General features: G+C 39.2%; 1 protein-coding gene and 1 long non-coding RNA gene across 2 annotated transcripts in view; one reads left to right on the plus strand and one right to left on the minus strand.

Annotated features, from left to right (window-relative positions):
- The window catches only part of CNTNAP2 (contactin associated protein 2), a 1,620,276-nt gene that overhangs the window by 215,052 nt on the left and 1,393,141 nt on the right, over positions 1–12,083 (plus strand). The window lies entirely within an intron of this gene.
- LOC120397722 overlaps positions 199–12,083 on the minus strand; it is a 45,152-nt gene continuing 33,267 nt past the window's right edge. Inside the window, exons 3-4 of the long non-coding RNA XR_005593959.1 lie at positions 5,175–5,222; positions 199–1,184 (exon numbers count right to left, since the gene is read on the minus strand). This is a non-coding gene — a long non-coding RNA (uncharacterized LOC120397722). The remainder of the gene's footprint in view (positions 1,185–5,174; positions 5,223–12,083) is intronic.

A 12,083-nucleotide genomic window follows, 5' to 3' on the forward strand; every position in this document is an offset into this window, starting at 1 on the left:
ATTTTTTTCACTGAAAAATGATTTGAGTCAGTTGAAAAATGTTGCAAATTTGTATCAAATTTACAGAATTGTTTTGGTTTTTAAAAAAATCCAAAAAATCCTGAAAAACTTTTGTAATAAAACATTTGAACTTTATGATTTTTTATTTTATTTTTAAAAATTTTTAGTTGAAATGTAAATGATTCATATCAGGTGTGTGACATTGGGCTAGTCACTTAAGCGCTTAACTTCCTTCACTTAACTGTAAAAGGACGGTAATCAGATAACAGTTTTTGTAAGGTTTAATTATTAATATCTATGAGATGATCAGATATTATGACCATGGGAACCAGACAAGTACCCAGATAGCAGGGTATTTCCCCGCATTTACTAAATTTGTTTCAGTTAACTATATGGATAGGGTTATGTGCAGGCTATTGGTCATGTGTGTCCAGAATGTTTGAATCTGAGGGAAGTCTCAGAAAATGTGTATGTGGCGACCTCTATTCCCCCAGCTTCTCCAGCAAAGGACACAGAAGGTCACTTTGGTAATGGTAACTGCTGTGTAGAAGAAGTATCTTATCACAGTACTTTTCCAGGGTAGTTCTCTACATGAAGCTGAGGAGGAGATGGCCTTAGTGTGAGCTGTTCAGAGGTGGTCTGTCTAGATGTCTTAGCCATATGTCTATTTTATTTCCTGTAGGGTGACCAGATGTCCCAATTTTATAGGGATAGTCCTGATTTTGGGGTCTTTTTTCTTATATAAGTTCCTATTACCCCCCACCCCATCCCGATTTTTCACACTTGCTGTTTGGTCACCCTAATTTCCTGTGATGTCTGTTTTTGCATCATGTTAAGTCTCCAAGGAGTTAGTCAATTAGAGCTTTTAGGTCTGTCTGTCTTTTTTTTTTTTTTTTAAGCAAGCAAACAAAAACCCTTGGTCACTTCAAAAGGTTGACATGCAATGCCAGCTTCAGCAGTGCTTGCTCTGTAGTGTTTCTGTTTGTGGTTTTCAGCTCATCCATGTGCTTTCATATTTGCATTTGAAAAGGTTTTGGTTGCTGCATGTTTTCTGTCTTTAATGCTTCTCATTAGAAGCTCTCTGTGGGTGATTTTTCTGCAGGTTGCTGATTATGGTTATAATCTCCTATAGGGAAACCTGCTTCTCTGGGTTTTCTCCCATCTCATCAGCCACAGCTTATTACCTGTAAAGACAACAGCACCAAATTACAATGACATAGGTCACTTGTAAAACTTCTTCTGTGTAAAATAAATTTAGCTCCCCAGAACACTGTGTGACTGCAGATCAGAGTCTGAAGGTTTGGTTTTGTAAACGAACATGCAAATATTGTAGGGTTGTAGGATCTAATGGGGAAAAAATAAAAAACAATCATTGCAATTGAATTGGTAAAAGTTTGAAAGGTTATATTAATATATATGGATTTTAGGCAACAGGTTAAGGCATATTAATTGCAATTCATTACTTCCAGAGAATGCCTACTACAGCCAAAATAGGAAGGGCTTGAGAGAGGAAAAGTGAACACCATGTCTGTTTATCTCATCCTCTTTTCCCCATTGCCTTATATGTTGTGTATTCATTTATATCTGTTCAAAAAACATTCTTAGTGGGTAGCATTTAAAACACACTTTTGATTCCCTTTGCACATCTGTGAATGGATACATATCACACAAGGCAGTGGAGAATCAGGTCGAGAGCAGTCAAAGAAATACAGTCAATTATGCAGCAGATTAGACATAATTAACTTAAAACAAAGATATCTCGGCCATGGAAGATACTCCAAAAGTACATAAGATACTTGGATCATTGGAGAGAAATTAAAGCTTTTGTGGCAAGTAGCAGCCATTCAACCCTATTTCAACATCTTTTGTTTTCATAAAAATGAATTGTCTCATGCACTGATTTATGTATCATACTAGATTGTACAGGTCAAGCCATGATAATTTTGCATGGTGCTTCAGAAATAAATCACATTTTTTTAATGAGAGTACATTTTAAAAATCACGGGAAATACAACCCAGAAATCTCCTGGGAATTGGTGTGTCAGCCGTAAGAGTTCATACAAAATGTACTGTACTGAGCATCAGGATTTCCAAATAGCTGGAACTAAGGGGGTAAGAAACTGGACTCCTGAAGTACTAAGTTATTTCAGAGTCTATGCCAATGATGTGTAGAATGGGGATATTAAAAATATATTCTTCCTGTAGAAATTGGAATATCCGTCTATTAAAAGAAGATTCCATTGTATTGTTGCACTTCAACTTCCCATGCATACTATGGACTATTCAATCTCAGTAGAATGCAACATGGTAAATGCCCACTAGTAGGGCACAGGCTCTAAGGGCAAGATTCCCAGTCCCAATTAACGAGGGGCTCAGATGGGGAATAATCTGCTTTCGGAGGGCCTGTTTGGAGGAGAGTTCTCAAGTGGAGCTCAGTGGCAGTGCCCCTTTGTAGCTTAACAGGGAACTTCTTACCCAGTCGCATGGGGACAGGTACCATGGTGCATTGGCCCTTCTGACTTGAGTCCTACCCCTTCCAGAGTATTAGTACAAAAATAAGGAATGCTATGAACACAAACCCAGGGTTATCTGAATCATCTTTAGCAGGACCCCACCCTTCTACTCAGGACTTGTCTTCATGTAACCAGTCTTTTGATCAGTCTCCCTGGGCGTATCCAGTCATCCTATCCATTGGAAAGTTCGTTCCGGCAGCAAGCTCTTTCAGACTCTTGGCTGAAACCAAGATCTGCTCCCTCAGCAGCCCAACTGAGCTGGGTCTTCTCCTTTCAACTGTCTTCTCCACTTCTGACATCATCTGGAGGTATAGTGGGGCAGGGATAATTGGTTCCACGGGCCCTCATTAATCACCTTATTGCTAGTGCGGGGGCCTGTATGCCCCATCACAGGTAGTCCCATAGTAATCATAGCCTGCTCTCATAAGTTAGAACAGCCCCTATGATGTTCTAACTTACTCTATGACTGGGACAGCCTGAGAGTTGTGATCATGACAGAATCCCTGCCTCTGCCACCTCTCTCAGACTGAGAGTTTCTTTGTGCATAAGAGAATCTGACCCAAAATGTAAAATCAAGGTTTGAAAAGCAGGTGCACTTGATAGTAGTGTTCTTTACTTAAAATCGCTCCTATGCATTCTTGGGAAGTCCCAGTGGCAGATTTTTTTTTCCTTAAGAACTTTTGTAATGTATGCGTACATATTGGAGGTTAGCAGTGAGCCCCACGAGATGTAGTTTCACATAAATGATCAAGGCACTACATAAAATCTAAAACTTGTAGACATCAGCAATGTCTTTTGTAAAATGTTACTATGGTCACCTGCGGCTGTTTGACATAGCTAATGTTTTTCCAGTGGAAAATAAATCAATACAGATTAGTTTCTTGTTCTCTTCTACTATGTTTGACAGATGTTTCAAAGTGTATATGGCTTTATGAATAGGCACCTAGGCCAAGTTTAGCAATGATTTAAATGGCAGTGTAACCTGATCTGGAAATGGCACATTACTGTAATTTGCACCAATTTCAATATTCTGTGGAATAAATTCATCCTTGACATAAACAATTGCAACTCCTGCTGAAGTCAAAGAGAATTGCTTCTATTTAAGTCACAGCTGCAGGTGTCCCTGAAAAGGCTGGGAATGGACCGAAAACAGTTGCTTTCTCTGAGCAGCCTCGATTCCATGTGTGAAAATATAAATATACTTAAACATAAGTGAAGAATACTCTAACTGGAGCTGACGGACTTTTTTGACAAAGCATTTTTTACTTTGGAAGATACCAATTCTGGTAAAAGTGAAACATTTTGTGGAAATACACCTCTACCTCGATATAACGCTGTCCTTGGGAGCCAAAAAATCTTACCGCGTTATAGGTGAAACCGTGTTATATTGAACTTGCTTTGATCCACCGGAGTGCACAGCCCCGCCCCCCTGGAGCACTGCCTTACCGCGTTATATCCAAATTGGTATTATATCGGGTGGCGTTATATCAAGGTAGCGGTGTATATCAGTTTGAATAAATAGAGAGAGCCCTACTCCACAGGAGTCATTAGCCTGGTGGTTAGGACTCTCACGTGGGATGTGGTAGAGCAGGGGTCAGCAGCCTTTCAGAAGTGGTGTGCCAAGTCTTCATTTATTCACTCTAATTTAAGGTTTCACATGCCGGTCATACATTTTAACGTTTTTAGAAAATCTCTTTCTATAAGTCTATAATATATAACTAAACTATTGTTGTATGTCAAGTAAATAAGATTTTTTAAATGTTTAAGAAGTGTCATTTAAAATTAAATTAAAATGTGGAGCCCCCCCCCAGACCGGTGGCCAGGACCTGGGCAGTGTGAGTGCCACTGAAAATCAGCTTGCGTGCTGCCTTTGGCACGCATGCCGTAGGTTGCCTACCCCTGTAGTAGAGTCAGGTTTAACTCCCTACTCTGCCTGCTTCCGATAGAGACTTGAACCCAAGTTTCTCCTATCTAGCTAAGTGCCTTAACCCATAGGCTATTGGTCATTCTGGGGTTGTATGTGCTTATATTTTCTCATTCAAAATTTGGAAGCTCTCACTTCATTCTGATATTTAATGAAAACAAACTTTGACACCTTGAAATTTTCTCATAACAGAATTCTTATTTTCCAGTCACTTATTCTTAATAGGATGCCACAATGCATAAGATTTTGCTTACCTTATAAACACACAAGCATGGTCATAATTTCCTTGCTTATTCATCGTTAATGAATCATAGAACGCCCTTCTTGCGGTATAATAATCTTCAGTAAGTGCATGAAAGTAGAGGGAACTGTATCTTGTCTTCTAATTTAACTGTTCATCTTCCAAAGTTGCATTTTATTTCTGAGCAACAGCAGTTTAAAATATGTCTGGATAATCCAAAGCAAGTCCAATTTAAATCAGCTATTGTCCAAAATAATTAAAAATAACTTAAAAACTTACTTTTTTTATGCTGGAATTGAAAACTAACATTTTTCATCTCTGGGCATTAATGCATATAGGATTGTTCATTTCAAAGTTTTAAATGTGACAGTGTGGAAAATTATGTGAGATTCCAAGTGCAGTTAAAAGAAAATTAGGAATTAAAATGTTGCATATGGGATAAAAATGCAGAGCATAAATGTTTGTCAAATTCCCCCTTGCCTAGGGAGATACTCACCCCCAGAAGTTTGTTGCTGAACTTTTCATTAGCCAGAGAATATCCAACCTTTAATAAATAAGGAGAAACAATTTTATTTATTGCATAATCACAGTAAGCTATATTAAGGCTTGTGTTAGCATATGATAATACACAGCCAAAGATGTTGAAAGCTCTGGGCTTCACCTTCCTTACAGTGCTCACAAAACATATGTTATCTCACACTAACACTTGCCTTGTTGTCTCTTATTGCTAAACTAAATCACACAATCAACTGCACATCATATGTGGAAAGCCCCTTGGGCTCCAGCCAAGTCTTGTTTAACAATTGGCACTAGCAGTGCGGAAGTGAAACTATTAACTTAATAAGCCAACATTACATTAAAGGGAATCTTGAGAAACAAAACAATTGAGAGCAAGATCCATTAAATACAAGCACTTTATGTTTAGATTTGCAACAAAAGCAAACGTACAAAAGCCAGAAAATCCAAAGTTAAGGCTGTGAATTAATCTGTAGCATGCCTCATTGTGTGTGAATATAGTAGTGCTGATAGAAATGTCACGTACGAGTGTTCTGAAATGTCTGCAAGACCCTGGCACAGCAGGGAGAGCTTTCAAGAAGTCTAATTGACTTCTGAGGATGCAATCTTCCTTTCAGGGAGGATTGCACACATATTTTAAGATTTTTGAGTAGATATCAGACTGCCAGCCAGCTTACAGGTCTCATGTGGAATTCTCTCTGTCTCCCTTTTGAGGATGGGTGTTTGTGGGACTGGCCATTTACAAGGATGACCCACTTTTCAAGGCAAAAAGTTGGAAGAACTATGTTGTCTGCACAGGAAATGAGTTTGGTAAATTGTCAAAGAGGTGCATGCACTATGATTTTGGCAGATAGGAGGTAAGGAAGCATCGAGATAGCTAGAATCTTTGTGACGAAGGCTAGTTAGCAGGACTGGTCATGGGTGGTAGACCTCTAAATTATGTTAGTTTCCTCAATTCAAAAGGACAATGACTGGTACAAAACATTTTTCATTTTTGTAAAATGGTGAGAAACTCTGAAACAAACAATGCAGACAAGGAGTTATTTAGTTTTTAGGGACGCGTGGTCCCTAGTTTATGGATAGACTTGCTTTTTTTTTTGCATTAGCATGTAGAAATCTGGGGCCATTGGGCTAGACACTGTACAACTGCATACTAAGGGTACGTCTACACTGCAACAGAAAAAAAAAATCTCAGAGCCCAGGTCAGCTTACTTGTACTCGTGCTATGAGGGCTAAAGAGATTAATGTAGATGTTCCCCCTTGAGCTGGTGCCTGGGCTCTGAGACCCATTCCCCTTGCTGATGCTCAGAGCCTGGCAGGCATACCTACAATACTATTTTTAGTGCTGTAGCATGAACCTGATTTACTTGAGCCAGGTTCTGAGACTCACTACTGGTGGGTCTTCCTTTGCAGGGTAGACCCAGGGCCGGCTCCAGACCCCAGTGCGCCAAGTGCGTACTTGGGGCGGTGTGCCGCGGGGGGCGCTCTGCCTGTCGCCGGGAGGGCGGCATGCAGCGCCAGTGGACCTCCCGCAGGCATGCCTGCAGAGGGTCCACTGATCCCGCGGCTCCGGTGGACCTCCCGGATGTCGGCGGGAGGTCCACCGGAGGCGCGGGACCGGTGACCGCCAGAGCGCCCCCCGCGGTGTGCCGCCGTGCTTGGGGTGGCGAAATTCCTAGAGCCACCCCTGGGTAGACCTATCCTAACAGGCAGTCCTTGCCCCAAAGAACTGACTTAATCCCACGCTTTGTTGATTTAAAGTGTAAGTATGATCATCCTCAAGATGTGGAGTCGAGGCCTGGAAAGGTTAAGTGACTTGTCTAGGGTCATGACCCAGGAATGCAGGATGCAGGAATTGAACCTAGTCTGTCTGAATCCCAATCATCCTTAATCTTTCATCCCCTCTCAACTGTATTACAGAGAGACAGTCAGTGTTCAATCAATAGTCCAAAACCTGAGGCACTTTTACACATGAATTCACACCTTAATATCCTTTGCTCTGTGTCGCTAATAGCAGCAAATGAACAAATAATGCCCTGGAATATACAAATCATGTCATCATATAGGGGCTAACTGCATCTGCCCTTTCCATCTGGATGCAAATAGAATCCCCAGCCATATCCTGTAACATAATGCAGTTTGCAGTTCTGCAGTGTTGCAGCTTCAGTGCTCATGATTTCTGCTTCCAAAGGGTTGGGGAAAATGGGAAGCATGCTAAAAGAAGCTATAGTAGTGGTCTGAATGTAGATCACCATGGCTGTTAGTTAGCCCCCAAAAAATCATTTTAGCTGCCACTGACTTCAGATTGTGAAAGTTTGGGATAAATAGAGGCTAACTGACCCTTCTATCCCATTTAGTTTAGAGAGTTGTGCATTCCCATAGGAAGATGGCAAACACTTTTCTTCTGAGTCTTCACGCTGAGAGATAAATAATAAAAAAAAAAAATTCTCTGTGGTTTAGCATGATATATTGGTTCTAGTCATAAGGTACCAACCCTCATTCATAAGCTAGATACCTATTTTTATTGATAATGTTGGGCTTTTTGACCATTTCACTAGTACATAAGTGTGCATGTGTGTGTGCACCAGTGGTTATGCTTGTATCCTCTGAAGTTAAATACTTTTTGTGCCTGCTGAGGCCGTAATTTTAGCTTGCTTTCAGAGAGCAGTTCCTGAAGCAAAAAGTCACTATCCTAGCCAAAAGGTGCTATCATTTACAAATATATTGTTTCTGTTGCAAATTCAAGTCAAAGGCAAAATCCTATTGATTTCAATAGGGTCAGGATTTCACCCTTGTTATGCAGCCCTCCATTCAGAGTATGAGAATATGTGGAGAGCATGGCTCTGTTAAAAGGAATCTGCTCAGATGATGTATACATCCACACGTGTGCTGGTTTTATAACTTTATTTGTTAAGAAAATAACTTGTCCAAGCAAAGCACAGAACAGGAAATGGAAAGACTTATTTTCTGTTCCTGAATGAAATGCCACAGCTGGCATAAGCAGACAAATAGCAATTAGACTTCTGAATCAGGTTTTAGTATAGGAAATCTCAATGGAATTTAAAAATATGCAAAATGGAGAAACACTAAGTAGCTGATAGTTATGTACTATTCTATAAGACCTTAATATTAAGAACCCCACTGTCTTTATGTTGACAAGAGCAGGGCCAAAGAGTTTGGTTTGGTTTTGTAAAAATAAAAACCAGGGGTCTTTTAGATCCATATTGCATTTTATTGTAACCACCAAAGTTCAGACGAGATTCTATAGTGTCCCATCTCTGTTAATTGGAGAGTATCTTTCTCTACAAATAACCCTACTGAAGTCAGAGACAGCTCAGGGAGTAAGGTATTACTAAACTGGAATAATGTATTGGAATCTGACCCATCACGACTATTCTCGCGCTTGCACAGAAACCTAGGAAAACATACCATGCAGTAGTTAATAAACCAATGTCTTTCTTCAACACCAATTACAGATTATTCATTAAAAGATTTACTACTTCACTTAACCAATGTGTGAAGATCTGTTTGAGAGCTTTATTATTCAAAACATGCAAAAGAACAACTAAATCAACATTAATAATTTAACACATCTGTCCCATTGATTAAGTATTACATTAATGAGTGCAAATGTATCCCACTAGAATTGAAACAAACTAACAAACCAAAAAAAAAGACATAACATGAATCTGATCTTGAACACACTTCTAGTACACCATAGTAGGTCTATTGATTTCTCCAGAAAAGTTTCTCCAAAGTTGTCATTCTGTAACTTGAAGACTAAAACCCTGATCCTGAAAGCAGATCTGCATGGGCACAGGGATCCATAACAGTGAATCTGATTGAAAGTGCAGGCACTAACAGTTCATTTGTATTGACTTCTACCATGCCTGCCTGTATAAGCCACTAATTGCTAGTATGAACTTCACTCTCCATTTTCTTTCTTTTCATATTTATACAGTTCAGACAGACGTTTAATATTCATTTTTATTTAGTCTACATTGCAGTAATCTTTTAAAGTTCACTCTAAATATCTGTGCATGTGAAGTTTAAAATTGAGGCAGACGCTCTGAAATAAACTTTCCACTGGCTGTATAAAGCTTTTGTTGAATGGCTCCTATTGAAACCATGGGTAGTAATAAGCCTAAAAAAAAATGTCATGTTAGAAATGCATCTCTCCCTCCATTCTGTAGTGCCCTAAAGTACTCAAACATAGTATGCTGCACCGCTTTGAGCCCTTTATAGAATGCAGTCGCAGAAGGATGAATTAAGGAATAATGTCTATTTTATAGCGATGCCATCAGCTTAGACAATTTCAGTGGAAAATAGATTTAAATAGGTTTTATGACACTACAGAATGTAACATAATAGTTAACAGTATTATTATAATGAGAACTAGAAAATGTGCCTGACTAGAAATAAACATGTAACTGACCAGTCTAGTTTCAATGTCCAGTGTGAAATGAAGAAAATATATAGACCTGAGTGAATCCTCCCTTAAATCCTAGTCCTGCGTACACTTAAATACATGAGAAACTTCATGCATGTGAGTAGTCCTGTTAATCTCGGGGTCTATTTACTTGTGTAAAGTTACTTGTGTGTAAGTAGTGGAAGAATCAGGGCCTTAACATTCATATTTTAAAGGTTTTTTCTTTTGTTCATTTTACAACCTAAAGATGAAACATTCTTCCATTAGTTATTTGAAATTTGACATCTGACCTCGGGGGGTTGTTGGTTGTTGGAGGACAGGCACATTTCCAAATACATCTCTTGTGTGAAAAAATTGGTGTTTTTCATCTGCAAAGCTCTGTAGCTCCTTTTTGCCTGTCATGGCTGCAGCAGAACATCTGGACTAAAAAGCATTACACTTGAATGTTTTTAGTTATGGTTTTGTTGTCAAACATGGGACAGAAAACAAATCCTTATAATTAAGAAACAGTCAAGGAATATATATAAGCGGAAGTGGAAAAGGATCTTGATCTCTGTCATGCCTTTGTGATATATGGCAGTCAGTCTTGTTGTTCCAATATTAAGTTGTTATATTTCATAAGGATGTGAATATGAAACTAATTGTAATCTGCACTCTAATCATATATCAATACTGTAAATCATGTTGCTCTTTTCTAGGAGATTATTAGACAAGTAAAGCATAACTGATGAATATGAAGATTAGGGGTTGAAGACTGGAGACTGTCATTTTCACACTTGACGAGCAGTGTAGTTAGACCAATCTAACCACCTTACTGGACAATTAACTTCCTTGTACAGACTACCTGGAGAACAACATTTATGGAAGAAAAAAAAAGTTGCAAGACTTAACAACTTTTGCAAGCATTAACTTGCCATCAGACTAAATGACCAGAATATAATATAGGACATGAGTGACCTGCTTTTGTAATAATAGGCTCCTTTCTATAAGACTGTGACAGGGAAAACAAATGAGCTACTTAGGTTGATGTAATGGCCCTTGTAAAAAAGTGTGTGCCCTGGAACCTGGCACCTCTTAGCTCTGTTTTCAGAGCTATGTCTGAAGATTCCGCAGGCAGCCAGCCTCAAGCAGGAAAAATGTGGATGATTCATTAGTACGTATTTCATTGCCATTTATTATCTGACCTGCCTTAAGAAGGGAGGCAGTTGATTATAGGCTGCTAAGAGCTCTGAAAACTTATTAGTTTTTCCACTTGCTTCTTAAAAAAGAGAACCATTCTGGAGCTTGCACATGTGCACTAAAAAAAGGCTGCTCAAACAGAGCCACAATAGACAGCCATACCATTAAAAATTCAGTATAGCTTCAAGCAAGGATTTAAGAGCCGAGAACACGGTTTTGTACAAACTCTTTGATACTGCTGTGTAAGGCTATAATTAAAGCAACTTGAACCTTTCTAATTGATGCTTATATTCAAAGAAACTGTGATGAGCTTCTGTTAAGGGGGATTCAACCCAAAAAAACAGGGAAAAAAAGTGTGGCACTGGCTTAAAAATAGATGCAGATGGGCAGCTTCCCAGTGTTTCTAATCAAAGCATATCAATTTTTGACAGGTTTCGATTCTGATTAAGAGTATAATGCTACAACCAGCCCATGACCTAGCTGAAGGGTATGAAGTTACGATTTTAAAATAATTTAACTGCTGTAAGAGTCTTCATAGTGGAGACTGATCCCTCTGAAGTTCACCTGCTTTTTCTCGTGCCTTGCAATGTTTTATTATCTGATGTATATGTTAATATCCCAAATGAGCAGTGCTTGAGTCTGTGGAAAACTTGTCAAATTGTTTAATAGAGCAGAAACCATCCTGCCATTTCAGAAATGCCATGAATATGCCATGCTCACTCTTCCAGCTACAGAGAGAATCACAATTAAGACAAAATCCATTTAACTGTGTCATTATTTGAAAGTTTACACACACACGCACTAGGGGAGGGCTGCAGCTTACCAAATGTTTCGGGGACACTGCATTGTGGGAGTCTTATAGTAGGGCTCAGTGTGCCGTTTCCTGTTTACATTTTGTCCTTCATGTCTGCTTTGTACAGTATTTCTTTTCCATTCTACTTAGTTCCTAATAGTTCTTCTGGCAGCTGTATATTCTCACTGCCTGTTTGGCCAAATGTTGAAGCCTCACATAGACAAAATTCCTATTGACTTGAGAGTTTTACCCTGAATCTCTGTAACAATGGTCTTTTTGGTTGTCTCTTTTTCCGAGCGCACTCCCTCACTTTTATTCAATCCATTGTTTTTGCTCACGTAGTAAATGGCTGTCAGGCTAAATGTTACCCAGTAACGCCTTGGGGAAAACCTCAGGCAGTGCTATATGTAGGAGCTACTTAATAGAGCTCTCAAGCCATTCAGAAACCAACATATCAGCAATGTTTCCAATTGGCTAGGCTGTTTCCC

Source organism: Mauremys reevesii, linkage group 2 (assembly GCF_016161935.1).
Source record: "Mauremys reevesii isolate NIE-2019 linkage group 2, ASM1616193v1, whole genome shotgun sequence".
In the NCBI taxonomy this organism is placed as follows: Eukaryota; Metazoa; Chordata; order Testudines; family Geoemydidae; genus Mauremys; species Mauremys reevesii.